This window comes from Nannospalax galili, unplaced genomic scaffold (genome assembly GCF_000622305.1).
Source record: "Nannospalax galili isolate Female #2095 unplaced genomic scaffold, S.galili_v1.0 scaffold241, whole genome shotgun sequence".
Taxonomy (NCBI): Eukaryota; Metazoa; Chordata; class Mammalia; order Rodentia; family Spalacidae; genus Nannospalax; species Nannospalax galili.
Genome location: NW_008345602.1, coordinates 1,751,053 through 1,770,503, shown reverse-complemented (window position 1 = coordinate 1,770,503; position 19,451 = coordinate 1,751,053). Strand labels below are relative to the sequence as shown.

The 19,451-nt window shown below is 36.7% G+C and overlaps 1 protein-coding gene and 1 pseudogene across 4 annotated transcripts in view; both read right to left on the bottom strand.

Annotated features, from left to right (window-relative positions):
- The window catches only part of Rfx3 (regulatory factor X3), a 349,065-nt gene that overhangs the window by 267,372 nt on the left and 62,242 nt on the right, over positions 1-19,451 (bottom strand). The gene's annotated exons all lie outside the window — the stretch shown is intronic.
- Positions 1,470-1,622, bottom strand: LOC115071824 (annotated as a pseudogene).

Below are 19,451 nucleotides of genomic sequence, written 5' to 3'. Positions count from 1 at the left end.
TAGCACCTCTGCTACTGATCATGATTGCTCAAAGATCACTAAGCCATTTCTAGCTAAAAGTCATTTAATGCCAGGGTATAAACTAGTTGAGAGCATCAAAATGCTTTGGCATTGACTTCATTGACTTTATTACTTCATTGACTTCAACTATGTAGCTACCATTACAGGTCGCCTTTACTATATTTTAATATTGTTTTATTTTGACAGAGCAATTAAAACCAACCCAGCAGTTGTAGAGTTTATAGAGCCCTGCATTGACTTCAGCATCTAATATTGTACCTTCTGCTTCAAACAATAGTTTTTATCCATGTTCTGAACATAATATATATTTGTGGCATTTATTGTCTTTACAAGTTTAAATTCATTCTATGATTCAACCTCCAATATGTCTCTGTTTTACATACTACTTTTGTACTTTTTGTACTTTGCCTTAACAATGCTTTAACCATACCTAAGGTGTGGTCCCTGACCTTCAAGGAATCCAGAGAAACATAAACATTAATACACCCTTGTGTATTACCAATATAAAAATAAGTGCTATGTGAAAAGTACAAAGAGCTGCTAATGTCTTCACAAAGTAAACATCTGAGCTGAGTAGTGAAGAAGTTAAGCAGTCATTGGAAGACTAAAATTAGCCTAGGACACATACAAAGAAACAATATGAAAACTACATTGTTACAGAAATAAATACAAATAAAGATTCAGGTCAGGGGATGCAAGTCAGTAAGCCGTTGCCGTGCAAGCAGAAAGACCTGAGCTTGATCCATAGATTCCACATTTAAAAAAAAAAAGAGGCTGGAGAGATTATTCAGCACTTATATTGCATAATGCTCTTCCAGAGAACCTGGACTTCTGTTCCCAGCATCCACATCCAGCTGTTCACAACCACCTGTAATTCCAGCTTCAAAGGCTCTGATGTCCTCTTATGGCCTCTAAAAGCACCTGCACACACATGGCATTCACTCACACATACACATACACATAAATAACCATGCATTTATATTATATATTATGTTATATATTATTTAATATATTATATATTTAAAAGCCAGGAATGATGACCCACTTGTAATCCCAGAATTGGGAGGTATCGAAAGGCAGATCCCTGAGGCTTACTACACAGTCTGTTTAGATTAATTGGAGAGCTCCAGGCTAATGAGAGATCCTGTCTCAAAAAACCAAGGTGGGTCTCTCCTGATGAATTGCAAAAATTGACTTCTGGCTTCACCTCTCCTCTCTGTCTCTGTCTCTGTCTCGCTGTCTCTCACACACACATACACACACGTGAACTCACATGAACACACACACATACACACACAAATAAAGAATAAACATAAATAAAAAATTTAAAGAGTCAAGTTAAAAACAGAATATTGAATGGGAAAGTAATGAGGATGGGAAATAGGAACAAACGTGTTTGTTTTGTTTTCTTTTCTTTCTTTTGGAGGTTGAGGCTGGGAGTGAGAGAAAAGAACCAGTGTCCTACTACCATGAATTATGCACTCAGATTTCCATCACGTGGAGAAATTACTGGGGTCAGGGGAGCCAGAGTACAATGAATAATTCTTACCCTGGGAAAAGTCACCTTTGTCATCATGGTATCTCTCCTGCAAGGTGGTTGCTGTTGTTTTAATTTGTTTAGTTTTTCTTAAACCAAGTAGGCATATATTTATTATCAAAAGTGTCTGTGTGGTTTTCTAAAGGTAACTAAAGTTTCAAATTCTGAGAATATTAAAGTCTAATGCGATGTTTCTGAAGAAAGGTCAAAGAGTACAGACTTGGAACTATGGTTCATTCTAAAGTTGAAGAGTGTAAGCTCATGTCCTTCCTCTGCACATACTAGACATTTCTCATTTTGTAAGGAAAAGTTAAACCAAATTTACAATAAGTAACATACATGTCAAATTTTGGTAAGAAGTAAACGTGAGGAGGACGTCTGAAGTGCAGTAAATACTGAGGGGAAAAAAAATCTTAAAACCAAAATCTAATTATGTGCCTTAAAGTGTATGCCAAAATGCTAAGGGCTTCACCAAAACGAAGGCCTTCCCCACTTTCTTTTTAGCTTGCCAGAGAGAGTAATGAGAAATGAAACGAATACTTCAATGCATCTTGTCTTGAGAGTTCGAAGCAGGGATAGCAGTATAAACTCATACAAGCCGTATCATTTGAGAGCTCAATCTCACATTACACTAAGAACTGTTTCATCTGTAAAAGCAGACTTTCTATAGAACTGTAACTGAACACTGCAGGCAACAAGCCAACATTTTTAAATTTCATCAAGCTCTAGTGCCAGGTGACAACTGTTTGCTGTGGCATGATTTATGCAACACATTTCATCTAGTTATCTAAGAATCAAAGGAATTTTACCAAAGGGTTTGCGTTCAGATAAACAGGAATGATTTCTATCCCAATCACATCTGTGAAAACTGGAAGACACACATGGTAAGTTCTAGGACAAGATACTACTGATTAAATTCTCAGAATAAAGGACTGAAAACAAAATTGTCACACTTACTAGGCCCTTTTCCTTTGTGAAGACATTTTTCATCAGATGAAGAAATACAACAAGAATAAAAATAAAATCTAAAAGCAACAAAGTTGAGTGTAAGTAATATGTAGCATGGTTAACAATATTTATTTATATAACTGTATTTTGCCACAGACACATACATGAAGATTTGGTGCTTTGTTCTGACTCCCCCTTTTGGTCTGTACCTCGATAATCTGATTAGGAGTCTTTGCTTTCCCAGTCTTCTCGGGAGATATCATCTCAGCCTTCAGTAACCTATCTATAATTATCATCATTATCATCATCATCATCATCATCATTTGGTTTTAAATAATCACATCGTCAAGACTGAGGGGAAAATCTATTTAAACTATTTATTATTTTATGTGTATGCATGTATTGCCTGCATGTAGGTAAGTGCACCCATGTCGTGCAATGTCCACAGAGGTCAGAAGAGGCTGTCAGATCCCCCCTGGGACTGGAATTATGAACAGTTGTTAGCTGCCATGTGGGTGTTGGGATTCGAACCCAGGTCTTCTGCAAGAACAACCAGTGTTCTTACCCATGAGCCATCTCTCCAGTCCTAATTTGTTTATTTCCAAACATGGTAACACATTAAGGAGTTTCCCCCTGGGTTTTACTTTTGCTTCCATTATACTAGTATGAAAGCACAAACTCATCAGCTTTGTTACAGAGCATGTGACAAACCAAATAATGGAAAGCAGACTGAGAAAACCCAAAAGTACTAAAAAAAGATACTAAATGTATTATGTGCTCTAAAACTTAGATCACATTATACTAAGATACATAGTTTTCTTTTAATGAGATGAGAATTAAATCAACACCAAATTGTTGTGAGGAGCCACTGAATTCAAATAAGACAAAAAGTGTTATGCCTCAAAGATCTCTGGATGAAACTAAACTATTTATTAACAATGTTACATAGTATATTTAACACTGCTAGAAAAATTAACTGTTATTTCCTAGTTTCTCTATCTTATGAACTCATCACATAAATATTATGTGGGAGCCCCCAAAATCTAACTTTCGATGTTTAACTTTGCTTTCCTCAGCATTATGCTTGAAATTGATAAAAATTGTGATAAAATATTATCTGTGTCACTTTATCATTTCATTCTTGTATACTTTGTGTTAAGACAGGATTTCACAAAGCCTCAGAGCTAATTCTTACCTCCCTACCTCCAAGTAGGCTTATGAAGATTATTAGGGAATATAACAAAATTCTCAAGAAATACTTGTATCACCAATTACATTCAGATACACTAGTTGGTTATAAGCTACACATAATCCCTGTCAAAGCAAGCTCCAAATCACTGTTAATTCTTCACCATTTCCAACTATACATTATTCATTTCTAGAATGAGAAATGGTACTTCCTCAGATGATCATACAGCTTCTTAACGAAAGCCTATTACGAATATACATACAAAAGACAAATGTCTTTCAAAACTTCTATCACAGTCTTTATTATGCTTAATGTTCTTACAGATGATTTTTTTTACTTAAAATGAAAGTTTGTAGGATGACAGGTTATCACACATTTATCGAATCGAACACTTTAGTTATAACATCCAGCTGAGACAATTTCTTTCTTATTTTTTCCCCTTCATTAGTATTTTTTAATATTACATTATAGTAGTAGCCCCACGGCTGCTTTTAACAGAGTAATTTGTTCCCTTGGCTTTTATGTCTATCTATATAGCAAATAAATGCAAATGCAGCTCATGCCATGAGATATTTCATAAAATATTTCCATATGAAAGAATCAACAATGCATTTAATGATTTAGTTACAGGTACTTGTTCATATGTTATAGCATTATGTAGGTGGTATTTACCTCTAAGAGAGCTTTAGTAAATTTACACAGAAAAGAAAATTCAAGTCATGACTGTTATAAGAAGGAAGGGACTATTTAAATTAAATGATGAAAGGGACTACCTTATGAAATCTCACTTCACATAATTTAAATTTATCAAGTAGTTTTAAATTTTCATCATTTTAATAAATAATATTTAATATTTATCAAAGTAAGAACATGCTATAAGATTATGGGATACAAAACTTCTCCTGAGGGATCAGATTCTCAACAAGAAATAAAAAATAAAAGGAACATGTTTATAATGCTCTTGTTAAAGCTGAAATTTTAATAGTCATAAAAGTATGTTAAAAGAGCAATAAATTATTTTCAACCTATCAATAAAGTTTTCTATTTATTATCTAATATAGTTCACCATTTCTGTTCATTCAAATTTACAACTTTCCAAAAGAACTTTAATAAATACAACCTCTCACAATAAATGGCAGTTTTCATCCTTAGCCTAAAGTTCACAGAATGTACTTTGGATGTACATATAAAGGCTTTAACATTAACAAGTAAAAAGCCACCCAATGAGGTCAAGTCAAATTGGTGACTCAACAACTGGCATACATCTACAAGCCTTGTCCCCATCACCTAATAGTGATTCAATTTTAAAACTCTTTACTTTTTAAAAATACAGGATTTGGAGTGATGGAGCTGGAACTGACCTGGAAGCCACTGCCCCTGAAAGCTAGATCTCATAGCTTTGGAGAGCACTACACATGCTGGTAAGGGAGAATATCAATTGATGGTCCAACCCCAGCTTCAAGGCCTAAAATTCACATCAATGACCAGCATAGCAAATGATGTAGTAATGGCACCTTTATCTTGGGTGTAGTCAACAGTTACCTAATTAGACTTAAAACCCACTCAATGTGAGGAAACTCATGTAGGGTACTGTAAACCTAGCCAAATACACATAGGTGGAGAGGTCACAGGTCTTAGAGCAAACTTCAAGGCTGTCACATCCCTAGACAAATGTAATTTCTTACTTTGTGCAAACTATAGATCCTTAAATTTACAGGCAAGTATCCCAGTCACGACCATCAAAGAAGCTTCTTTTCAACAGAAAGGGATTATTAGAGTTCCACAACTGGTCACACACAGAGGTTGTCTGTGAATTGCCCAGAGCCTACATCACAATCTATGATGCATCCTCTACACCTAAGGTTCACAGAACAAAGAACAAGGGATGAAGAGAACACTAATGCATCTTCCAATTCTCATCAATGAAGCGTCCTCATGCAGCAGAAGGTCAGGAACACTAAAAGTCACAAATGGCCAAAAATAGAGAATAAGAATCTACAGAGTATGCGTCCTTGAACAGGACTCCTATATTAAAACCCACCCACCCAGGATTCAGGGACCACTGTGGAAGAGAGGGCAGAAAGACTGTAAGAGTCAGGGAGGTGGTGAATTAACATATGCAAATAGAGTCCTATAGGCTCCTGGAACCCTTCTCATATGAACCTAGAGCAATAGTGCCAGCATGCACAAGACCCATGCAATCTTAAGCAGATAAAAACCCAGCACAGAACTGTGGAAATGGACAGCAGGGCCCAAGTTAGTCAAAAAATTATTGACAACTGATTACTGCTGAGTGAGGAAGGGCTGATCTTCTTAAAGGGAGGGACTCTAGATAGGCTGACTGGACTTCAGTGAATGAACTTATACTGAGGGACATCTGGGGACACTAACTTGACAGAATGTATGAATTTCAGTGAGGGGGCAATGGGAGGGGGCCAATGAGGAAGGGAGTATAAAGACGATTAAGATGTTATGTATGAAATGCACAAAAATTCAATTAAAAAATTCAAAAAGAAAAATAGAGGGTTTGTTTTATATTTCATTTTTTATGTGTTTTGTTATTGAAGTTTTTGTTTGGTTCTTTCTTTGTTTTGAGGTAGAATCACATAAACCCCATAAATTTGCTTTGTAACCTTGAACTTCTGATCCTCCTATCTCTACCTCTCAAGTGCTTGGATTACAGGTATGTAACACCGCACTCAGTTTATCCAATGTTAAAGATCAAACCTAGGCCTTGTGCATGCCAGGCAAGCCCTCTAAAGGACTGAGTGAGCTAAATCCCCAGCCAAGAATGTTCTTGTTAGGTAGAAATGTGAATAGAATTAAAGGGTACTTTTAAAATTTTGTTACATCATAACAATCACCATGTCTGTTAAAGAAGTTGCAGAATAGGGCTGGAAAGATGGCTCAGTGGTTAAGAGCACTGACTGTTCTTGCAGAGGACCTAGGTTTGATTCCCAGCACCCACATGGCAACTAACAACCATTCATAACTCCAGTTCCAGGGGATCCAACACCCTCTTCTAACCTCCGTGGGCACTGCACAATACAGGTGTACAACATTACACACATTCAGGCAATACACTCATACACACAAAATAAAAATAACAAATGAAATATTTAAAAAAGAAGTTGAAGCCTAAACAACATATGACTATATAAGCATGTATAAGAAAAGTGCACAGCATTTTTATATAAAAAGAAAATAATTTGAATATTAAAATCTCAGTGAAATGTACTTTCATATATTTTATTGGAGCGATATTAAATTTATACTGTTATAAAACTTAGTCTATCAATTTTTACAAATACTGTAAAGCCACTTATATAAGTCATTTTGCTTTACTTTAGATACAATTAACCATTTAGAGAATCTCTGAAAGGTAAAACATGCATTTTACCACATCTTAAAATACTTCTAATGGCAGTTACAAGAAATAAGATGTTAGAGTAAGCTAGACATGGCAGCACATATCTGTGATTCCTGCACTCCCATCGCCAATGTGCTATGGAGAGAGGCGAATCCCCAGAAACTCACCAGCTTTGTGTAGGCAGCAGAAAACAGAGACCCTGCCTCAAACAAGGTAGAAGGTGAGGACCAACAATCAAGGTGGTCTTCTGACCTTCACACGTGAGTCTTGGCATGCCAACACTCACACAGAGAAACTCATGTACACATATGTATTTATTCACAAGGAGAGACAGACAGACAGACAGAGACAGATAACAATATCTTAACAAAGCAACTATATAGGCAAATAAATGATGAGAAAATAAGTTCATACCAGAATTAAAGAATGCTTCACCATGAGAGTATCACTCAGATAATTTATTGAAAATGCATAACATCACCTCAATTCATTTTAAATAATCTGCAACATTCCAAGAATAGAAAAGATGGTCTTCAACCTCATAAAGGACATGCAGGAAGAAATTATTCCTATGGTAATTTTAATCATAAAAAACTAAATATGTCCTTTTTAATGTCAAGAAGACAGCAAGGATATCCCCCCTTACTATTTCTACTTAGCACTACAGGCCCTAAACAATGCAATGAAACAAGAAAAATTAGTTACACAAATTGGAAAGAAAAGTAAAATTGTCTTTATTTTCAGATATGATTATCTATGAAAAAATTTCTAAAATGTTTAACAAAGCGGTTAGGTAGTAAAAAGTACTAGAAATAGTAATTTTATAATATTACAAAATTATAAGGTCAAAATATAAAACTCTAATATAATTCAATACCAGACGTATTGTACTAATGACAGTATATATTTCAAGGTCAACTATATTATACTAACAATGATAATATTAAAAATATAATTTCAATGTTTTTAATAATCTATAATGCCATTTACAATATCAAAATTGACAGGGATAAACTTTTTTAGGATGGCTTAGTGGTTAAGAGTACTGACTGCTCTTGGAGGGGACCCAGGTTCGATTCCCAGCACCCACATGGTGGCTATGCACCATCTTTAACTCCAGTTCCAGGGGAATCTGAAGCCCTCTTCTGACCTCTGTGGTATTGTGCAACAAGGGTGTATTCACATATATGCAAGCAATACACTCATACACATAAAATTAAAAATAAATAAACAAAATATTTTTTAATGTAGTAAATTGGTGCTAGAGAGATAACTCAGAAGTTAAGAGTGCTTGCTGCTCCTGCAGAAGACCCAGGTTTGGTTCCCAGAACCCACATGGCAGCAAACAACCATCCATAACTCTAGTTCCAGGGGAACTGATGCCTTCATCTGGACTCCATGGGCATTGCACACACAGGTGAACTTACATGCATGTAGGCAAAATACTCATATACATTAAAAAAAATCCAAAAGGTCTTTAATGTACACTTAAGATTTCAAAAACAATAGTGAGAGAAATTGAAAAAAATTAAGTATACCAAGAAATATATCATATACCATAGCTGGGTATGATGGGTCAAGCCTTTAGTCCCAGCAAAGGCAGGCAGATCTCTATGAGATAGTGGCCAGTTGGAACTATAGGTAGACGCTATCTCAAAATGAATAAATAAATAAATAAATAAATAAATAAATAAATAAATAAAGTTCCTGGATCATTATATGCAATATTGTTTAAGATGAAACAGATCTTATAAAAAATGAAATGTTAATAAGCTCACAAATCTTTATATGAAGCCAGGCCTGGTGGCACAAGCTTGTAATAGCAGCAACTCAAGAAGCTGAAGCAGGAGGATCACAATCTGAAGGTCTATTTGGGCTACAGAATGAGTTCAAGGCAAGACTGGGCAACTTAGTGATTCTGTCTCAAAATAAAACAAGCTAGAGCAATGGTTCAGCAGTTAAGAGCACTGACTCCTTATCCAAAGGACCTGGTTAGATTACCTGTACCCACATGGCAGCTAACAACTATCCGTAACTCCAGTTCCTGGGGATCCAATGCCCTCTTCTGACCTCCGGGGGCACCGCACAACACAGGTGCACTTTCAATACAAGCAGGCAGTACACTCATACACACAACATTAAAAATAATAAATATTTAATCAAAATAAAACATAAAAGAAGGCTAGGGATAACGCAGAGGTAGAGCATGATCTAGCATGTGTAAAGCCCTGAGTTCATTCCTACCACAACACAAACAATTAATTACCTTTAAAAATTATATATGCAAATGCATAGGAGGTATGGTAATTTTAGCAAACTTGAAATGTAAGATAAAACTGGAGTACTTATATACTACCTAATATTAAGTGTACAAAGCTATAGTGATCAAAAATAGGATACCTACATAGAGACAGTAACAAAAATGGAAGAGAAATAGAACCACATGTATATAAATGGTAACCTAAATTTCAACAAAAATGTCAAGGAATTAAATGGAGAAATTATAAGCTTTACAACAAATATTGCTAGAAAAACTGGATACCCATGTGGAAAGACAAGACACTTAACCTACATCATATAAAATAGTAACACATATATAAGGTCAAAATTATAAACTCCTAGAAAAAATGAGACAATGTAAGTGACCCTGGATGAGACAACAAAAAATGTTAATATAAAAATCAAAAGAAGAAAATCAATAGATTGTATTTCATCAAAATTAAAAATTTTTGTTCTTTAAAAAATACAACTTAAGACTATGAAGCACATATCTACAGATTGATGTAGGAAGGCAGAAGAAGGAGGTGGCAACTCCTATCTATGACTTACATGAAATTGTAAAAAGGTCAAAGCTGTGATCATGGGCAAAGAAAAGGAGTATGGGCTCAATCTTTTAGAAAGCAATGGAAATGATCTCTCTCTTCTCCCCGTCCCATTCAGGGTCTCACTATTCTGCCCAGGCTGGCCTCTACTGCACTCAAGCAATCCTCCTGCTCAGCTTCAGTAGCTGGAACTACAAGGCATGTAAAACCATGCCCTGATATGGTATCTATATTGATTGGGATGGTGGTATGACTTATATATTTGTCAAAATTCATTATTCCTATAAAATAAATAAATTATATCCCAATAGAGTCAATAAGTAAAAGAGAAGTGCAAGGTTGTAGTGGATTATATCTATCAATCCCAGAACCCAGAAATCTCAGGCAGAAGGATTTTGAGTTCAGCCTAGACTACATCACAAGACTTCACCTCAACTAACTACTTAAACATAAGCAAATATATGCTAAAGACTTATACATTGGTGGGAATGCTTGATAATTTACCTATCCAAGAAACTTCTGTACTTTGTTTGATTTGAATAGCTAAATATGCAAATGCAAAATAAATTCAAAAGTGTATCAGTAGAAAAGTCTCTCCCTTACCTCTACAATCTCTAATGCCATTTTATACTAAATTTATATTTCCAATGAATTATATTGATATATAAGAGCCTGTTTGGACATTTTAAGGGGAGCTTCAATAAAACAGAAGAATCATTTCTGTGATAATAGCCCATGGGTCATTCTTTTCCAGAGAGACTTCCCACAAAGGCCTTACCATTTGAATTATTGACCCTGTAAATCAGAGTACTAATGGTTTGTTAGCAAAGTAACATCTGATAAAAAGCTCCTAACAGTCTGATAGTTCTTGCTCAAATTTTACTCTAGGGTCTGAAGAGATGGCTCAGACATTAACAGCACTTGCTATTCTTGCAGAGGACCTAGGTTCCATTCCCAGCACCTACACGGCTGCTAACAACCATCCATAACTCCAGTTCCAGGGGATCAACTCTTTCTATTGGCCTTCATAGACACTGCACTCATGAGTGCACTTGCATACATGCAGGCAAAGTGCTCATACAAGTAAATTTAAAAACAATAAATAAATAAAAATACCTTAGGTGTATTCTTCAGCAAATACACCAATTTATCATTGTGCTAATTACAAACTTGGTGAATATATCCTTAAGTAGAAACTATAAAAAAAAAAAACCTACTACCCTATTCTCCAGAAGATTACAGCACACAGAGAACGTATGCAGAGGACACTTTATATGAAAATATAAAATGCCATATACAACAAAATACAGTGGTAAGTGGTGAGGATAGTAAGTATTGTCATTGTAGAAAAATGCGCAAAAATATGAGATATGAGAGGCTTGACTACTCTTGAACAGCAGTCTGAGAAAGATGAATGAGCGAGCACACTCTCACCAGGGAAAAGAATAAGAGGATAACAAAGATGTGACAATGGGGACAATGCTTTCAGGGGAAAGATGAGGATAATTTGATTGAATTGAAAGACTAGAGAAGAGAATAAAAATTTGGGAAAATAGGATGCCTCTATCAAACAGGATTTGTTATTATATACCAGGTATAGTGTGGACAAAGTGCTCCTTTGAAAGATAGCCTAGACTTGTATTTTTGGCTTTTTAGTCTATAGTATAGCAATTCCACACATCAATAAATAATTTTGACAATAAATAATCTTCACACAATCAGGAAACAGGATGAGAGATGTGTGCTTGTATGCTTAAGGCCACATAAGAAGAACCAAGGGCAAAGTCTATATTTCCGCGTCCTGGCCCAGTACTCCTTTGACCTTTCTCTCTCTGTTGCTATACCTCTCAACTTTTCTTCACTTCTGAAGCAAAGAAAAATTAAGTTGTTGGTATTTTTTCTTAATGTGTGATGTAATAAGAGCAATGCTTACAGAAAAGTATATGGCCAGGTTGTATGGGTTGAATTTTAAGTCAGAAAACATCAAGGCTGGAGAGATGGCTCAGTAGTTAAGAACACTGGTTGTTCTTGCAGAAGACCCGGGTTCAAACCCCAGCACCCACATGGCAGCTAACAACTGTCCGTAACTCCAATACCAGGGGATCCAACAGCCTCTTCTGACCTCCGCGGGCATTGTACGACACAGGCGCACTTACCTACCTGCAGGCAATACATACATACACATAAAATAAAAATAATAAATAAAAATTTTTAAAGTTTTAAAAAAAGAAGTCAGCAAACATGGAAGAATGGGAAAACTGCTAGTATTCTACTATGAATGAAACAGAAGATGAAATACTTTATTGGGTGTCTTCTATGAAAATGCCAAGACATTCAAAACTGACTAGAGATTAGTAAAGCCATTGATAGAACTGAATTGTCAAGACATTGACATATTTTCTTGAGAAATCATTTATTATCATTAAATTATTCAGTAAACACAAAGTTCTATCAAATATTGTAGAAGTCTCTACCCTTAAAATCACAGTAGCCTGTAATTTTCTACCATTCTCCTTTTTTTTTTTTTTTTTTTTACTTACCTGTAGCTGTCAATCTAGACTTATAGTCTAGGAATGACTTCTTGCCATCTCTCAGAGGTATTTCATTCATAAAACAGTAATAATTCACTACCACTTCCTGAAAACACATAAAGCTAGTAGTACATCTAAATCTAAAAGATTAAATGTATGTTTAATCACTGAAGCAAAGATTTCCTTCAGAGGAGTGGTGTTATTTGTCAATCACAAGTAAGTGACTAATCTCTGGATTACACTAAAAGAATTCCAACTGAGAAAGTATTTTAAATTTTTATGAACATGAATCTGTCTTACCTATTAGATAGAAATTATTTTTCAGGAAGAGTTATGTTCATAGCTTCTTTCAAGCTTCTAAACAATTTCCACCCACTTACGATGTTAGATTATTGAGGAAAACATTAGACTAGCAGCCCTTTTAATAACTATAAATCAAGACATTCAACTGATGAAGCTGTCTTCTAAAAACAACAATAATGAGATTTAAGACCAAAAAAGTGAGAGCTGAACCAGTATACAAGCTCAACAATCTGGAATGGAAAAAACAGGTCAATATTGCTCTTACAAATGGCCAGTAGGGGCTGCCAGTACACAAGGATACAGGGCTCCCTCCCCCCTACCAGAGGCACACACTGAGAAGCATTGCCTTGAACTCTGTGAAGCCTAGTACTCTTGTCACAGAGCATCACTCAACAGTAATCACCAAATATCTTTTTAGTCATATCTCCTGGTATTTTGTCACAGCAACAAAAAAAGGTAGACTATTTTGCATACTTCCAAAGAGGATCACTTAGCTACTATGACCAAAAGAAACCACCAAACATATATGATTATCTTTCCAGAAATGATATTTAGGACATGGAAAAATGGATATTTTGTCACAGGAAAACAGCTCAGTTTATGGTCTTAAAATTCTTCTTTGGCCAGGCATGGTGGCGCACGCTTGTAGACCCAGCACTTGGGAGGCAGAGGCAAGCGGATCTCTGTGAGTTCAAGGCCAGCCTGGTCTACATAGTGAGTTCCAGGACAGCTCGGGCTACTGGGAGACCTTGTCTCAAATAGACCAAAAAAAAAAAAAATTCTTCTTTGAATAGGTGTACTATTTTATGCCTTTACATAGTGACTCGGGTAGAGTTGAAGGAAATATTCAGTTACTGAGTATAAAATCATAATTTGATCTATAATGTGGAAGGATCCATCTTAAATTTCAAGTACTAATTTATTTAAAGGAAATTTCCTTCATGTACATCAGTCAGGTGAGATTCAGTCCATCTGTGCTCACACCTACAGCCAAGATCGCAGTGACAACCAAAAACACCAAGTGACAATCCCTTTCCAAATTTCGTTTCATGAATCTGCTCTACAATTTTAAGAATTATGTATCTGGCCCTTTTTGAGCTCTACAACACTACTGTTTCCTGTAGACAGAGAGTTTGCTGTCAATCACTACTTCCTTTTGCCACGCAAATATGTGCTGCAGCTTTCACTTGTCAGTCCTATTATACGTAATGTAGGCAGCTTAGCACTGAATCAATTTAAGGAACTGCAGAAGTTAAATACATACATTATTATTATGATGACAGAAAAGGCAATAAATGTCTTACGGCTCCATTTGCTTTCTTTGTTAAGAAAGAGAAAGCTAATTCTCTGCAGCTGTCAACCATGAAGACCTAGACCTATTTAAGTCAACGTTAGCCTTAGACAACTGAAAACATTTCTCATATTTTTGTTGGATTGTTTTCTTTTCAGCAAAAAAATACATAATTTCATTAACATATTAAACATTCTACAGGACAATGTAAAAATAAGTAGAAAATGCAAAACTACACACTTGTAGTTTAAGGGGCTAGAGAGATGACTTAGCAGTTAAGAGCACCAACTGCTCTTTTTTTATTTAACAAAAAGGGAAAGAAAGGAAAACTGATTTTAAAGTTGAAATGCAGAACATTCTTATGAACTCATAGGCGCCTATGTTTATATATTATTCTATCTGCCAATCTTCCATTCCAGTCTCGTCCCATTAGAATCCAAGTTAATAACTAATTGATTTTCTTTTTTCCAGTTTAAAGATGAACTTGAGCATATTTCCAGGATATTAAGTGATGAAGACAACAATTTTAATAAGTCAAAGAAAGAGTCAATATACAAATTGTCAAGTTGGGGCCAGAAGTCAGATCAGTAGGATAAAGGTGCTGGCTGCAAAATGTTAGGTTCAATTACCCAGAATCTAAATAAAAAGCTGGATTTGGGGGCTCGAGGGATAGCTCAGAAATTAAGAGCTCTGGTTGCTCCTGCAGCGGACCCCTATTCAGATCCCAGCATCCATATGGCAGCTAACAACCATCTGTAACTCCGGTTCCATGGGATCCAATGCCCTCTTCTGACTTCCACCGGCATTGCATGACATGGGTGCACTTACGTACATGCAGGCAATACATATAAAATAAAAATAATAATTTTTTAAAAATCTGGGTTTACTGGTGCACATCTGTAATCCAAGCTCACCTACAGCGAGAAAGGAGGCAGAGATGGGGGATTCCCATGAGAGCTCCCTGGCCATATAGCCTGGAATATGCAGGAGAGCAACAGAAACTGTGAAAAAGAGCCCACCTGAACAAGATGGAAGGCGAGAAGCAACCCTCTGACCTCCACAAATGTGGTACATGCATACCCATACTCGCTCAAACTCACAAAATAAACAAAATTCTTTAAAATCTATGGAATCTCACAATACACAAAGGTGATTATTAATTATGAACATAAGCATTCTTTGCGTTCATTCTGAGTGTTCAGTGATAATTTCTTCACAAGAGCTCTTCTCATGGGAACACACAACGTTATTTTATAATTCCAATTAGATTTCCCTTTGATTTTTTTAATGAATTTAAAACACATGAAACTCCTAATTACAAGGAAATCAGCACAGATAAACTCAAATATACAAAACCAATAATGCAATCAGAAAAGGTGACATGCAATAGGATTATAGTTATTAAAACCACAGCTATAGATTCAAATCCCTACACCAGCTTTAAATGAGCCATTAGAAGCTATAGCTGACCCCGCACGTCAAGAAATGAAAGACTACCTCTGCGACCGTAATGGATCACTATTGTATTTTCCTATCTCAAATTTGTTAGAAAAGGGGGAAAGATCAAGAAACCATCAGTATGAACAACACAAAAACAAAATATATCCCATATCCAAAGAATCATATGTAAAAGATGCAGTCAGTTCAGATAAGGAATAGACACCGGTATAAACCTATGAATTAGGTAAAGAACAAACACTGCTGAAGTGGCCATGGTGCATCAAACACTAAGTCAGTTTCCCACTTTCACAAAGTAGAAATTGACATGATCAAGATTCTATCTCGGCCTTCACCTCCCTCTGCTTCCTTGGGCCTGCACTACCCACAGGCCTCTCTGACCCGCAGGCCTCTCTCTCTCATCACGCCCTCCGCACCTTGACTCCCCCAGCTTCATTCACCCTCCCATCTCCCCTGCAGTCTCTCCTCCTAGCCTGGATCCTGTCCCATTCCTTATCTTGGTGTCCCAGGTACCCCCGGAATGACCACTGCTTCCTGATCCTTAGGATCCAGATCAACTCAGTTCCTTCTCAGGTCCCCAAGAGCACTCTGGGCCTGGCCCCACCATCACCTCCCTCTGCTTCCCTGGGCCTGCACCACCCTCAGGCATCTCTCCAACAAGTAGGCCTTTCTCTCTGGGATAGGTCTGTCATGCCCTCCACGCCTTGACTCTCCCAGCCTCGTTCACCCTCCCATCTCCCCCACCAGTCTCTCCTCCTAGCCTGGGTCCTGTCCAATTCCTTGTCTTGGAGCCCGAGACACCTGGAGAACCAGCACTGCTGCCTGATCCTTTGCATCGAGACCAACTCAGTGCCTTATCTGGTCCCCAGGAGCACTGCTTCTGGGCCTGGCCCCTCCATCACCTCCCTCTGCTTCCCTGGGTCTGCAAAACCCACTAGCCTCTTTCCTGGATGCCAGGGTTGACCATTCCTCTTCCTGGTCCATGCATCCAGACCAAACTAGCTCCTCAGTGTAATCAGCAGGGGCCCCGGGGGCTGCTTCCTGCCCACATCTTCCTTTACATCTCTGGGTGGAACAGCCACCAGCTGCCCTAGCCCAGCTCTTTCCAGGGCCCAGCTCCCATGCCAGTCCAACCCCCAAATTCCTGACACCAAAATCTTTCCTGGAGGATCCAGACCTTAGGAAAGCCAGAAGAGCCAGGACCAACGTATTCCCAGGTTTAAATGACTGTAGATGCCAACCCAGATTACTATACCTAGCCAAAATGTCTATTATAGTGGAAGGGGAAAGAAAAATCTTCCATGACATAAATAGGCTGAAGGAATTCATGTCCACAAAACCAGCCCTACAGAGAGTTCTGGGAGCAATACAAAGAGGTATAAGTGTGAAAAGGTACAGCTATATCAAGAATGTAAACAGAAATAAAAATGACAGGATTCAATACCTATCTTTCATTAATAACTTTAAATATTAATAGACTGAACTCCCCAGTCAAAAGACACACACTAGGTGAATGTATTAAGAAACAAGACCCATCTTTTTGTTGTCTGCAAGAAACTCATCGCACTTTCAAGGACAGACACTATCTTAAAGTGAAAGGATGGAAAAAATACACCAAGCAAATGATACTAAGAAAAAAGCAGGCATAGCTATTCTAATATCTGAGAAAATAGACTTTAAAACTAAATATCTGACAAAATAGACTACAAATTAAAAGTCATCAGAAGAAATAAGGAGGGTTACTTCATTCTGGTCAAAGGAACAATTAACCAAGAAAATATTATAATCATGAACATATTATGCACCAAACTCTGGTGCACCCAACTCATTAATAGTAGGGGACTTCAATACCCCACTGTCTCCATTAGATAGGTCAACAGGGCAGAGAGTAAACAGAGATACATCTGAATTAAACAATATCATATATCAAATAGACTTAACAGACATCTACCTAGTATTCGACCCAAGTTCCAAAGGATACACTTTCTACTCAGCACCCCATGGAACCTGCTCCAAAATAGACCATATACTGGGGCACAAAACAAACCTCAACAAATACAAAAAGACTGAAATAATTCCACGCATTCTATCAGACCACAATGCAATAAAGCTTACAACCAACACTCGAAGAAGCCCTAATCACCACATGAACTCATGGAGATTAAAGAACACACTCCTGAATGATGAATGGGTTAAAAGAGAAATTAAGAAAGAAATAAAAATATTCCTGTAACTAAATAAAAAGGACAATACAACACAACAACACCTCTGGGACACACTGAAAGTGGTCCTTAGAGGGAAGTTTTAGCTCCAAGTGCCTACATCAAAAAATCAGAAAGAACACATATAAATGACTTAACGTTGCAACACAGACACTTGAAAAGCAACAACAAATGAAACCCAAACCCAGCAGACAAGAAGAAATAACAAAAATCAGGGCAGAAATGAATGAAATCGAAACAAAGAAAATAATACAAAGAATCAATGAATCCAGGAGCTAATTCTTTGAAAAGATAAACAAGATTGACAGACAGCTAGCCCAGTTGACCAAAAGAAAGAAAGAGCACCTCCAAATCAACAAAATCAGAGATGAAAGGAGAAACATCACAACAGACACCAGAAAGATACAGAACATTATAAGGGAATACTTTAAAAGCCTATATGCTACCAAATTTGAAAACCTAAAAGAAATGGATAGATATCTAAAGGCATGGGACCCACCTAAACTAAACCAAGAAGAGATTAACAGCTTAAACAACCCATAACACAAAAAGAAACTGAAACAGTAATACAAAACCTCCCGACTAAAAAAAGCCCAGGACCAGATGACTTACAGCAGAATTCTACCAGACATTTAAAGAAGATCTACATCCAATACTAATTAATTTATTCAGAAAAATAGAATGGAGGGAGAACTTCCAAATTCCTTCTATGAAGCCAGCATCACTCTAATACCAAAGCCAGGTAAAGACACAACCAAAAAAGAATACTATAGACCCATATCTTTAATGAACATTAATGCAAAAATTTTCAACAAAATACTTGCAAACCACATACAGAAACATATCAAAAAGATCATCCAGCATGATCAAGTTGGCTTTATTCCAGAGATGCAGGGATGGTTCAATATACATAAGTCAATAAACATCATAAATCATATAAATGGGCTCAAAGACAAGAACCACATGATCATTTCAATAGATGCAGAGAAGGCCTTTGACAAAATTCAACATGCTTTTATGTTTAAAGTTCTAGAGAGAATTGGACTGGAGGGAACATACCTCAACATAATTAAAGCCATATATCACAACCCTACATCGAAACAGCTTTCTAAATGGAGAAAACCTGGAAGCATTCCCATTGAAATTAGGAACCAGACAAGGCTGTCGACTATCTCCACTTCTCTTTAACATAGTACTTGAAACTCTTGCAAGAGCAATAACACAAGAGAAGGAAATTAAAGGAGTAATAGTTGGAAAAGAAGAGATCAAATTATCCCTTTTTGCAAATGATATGATATCTAAGAGACGCCAAAAATTCCACCCAAAAACTCCTAGAAATTATGAATACGTTAAGTGGCAGGATACAAACTTGACCTAAAAAGTCTGTAGCCTTTCTATATACCAATAAAAAGCAATCAGAGAAAGAGCACATGGAAACACTCCACTTCACAATTGCTGCAAAAATAAAATAAAATAAAATATCTCGGAATAAACCTGACCAAAGACATTAAAGAGCTCTACAATGAAAATTTTAAATCTTCAAAGAAAGAAATTGAGGAAGACATCAGAAGATGGAAGGACCTCCCATGCTCATGGATTGGAAGAATTAATATTGTGAAAATGACCATCTCACCAAAAGTCATTTATAGAATCGATGCAATGCCAATCAAAATCCCCATGACATTTTTCACGGAATTGGAAAAAAACATCCTAAAAGTCTATATGGAAGCACAAAAGACCTCGGACAGGTTTATTCCGA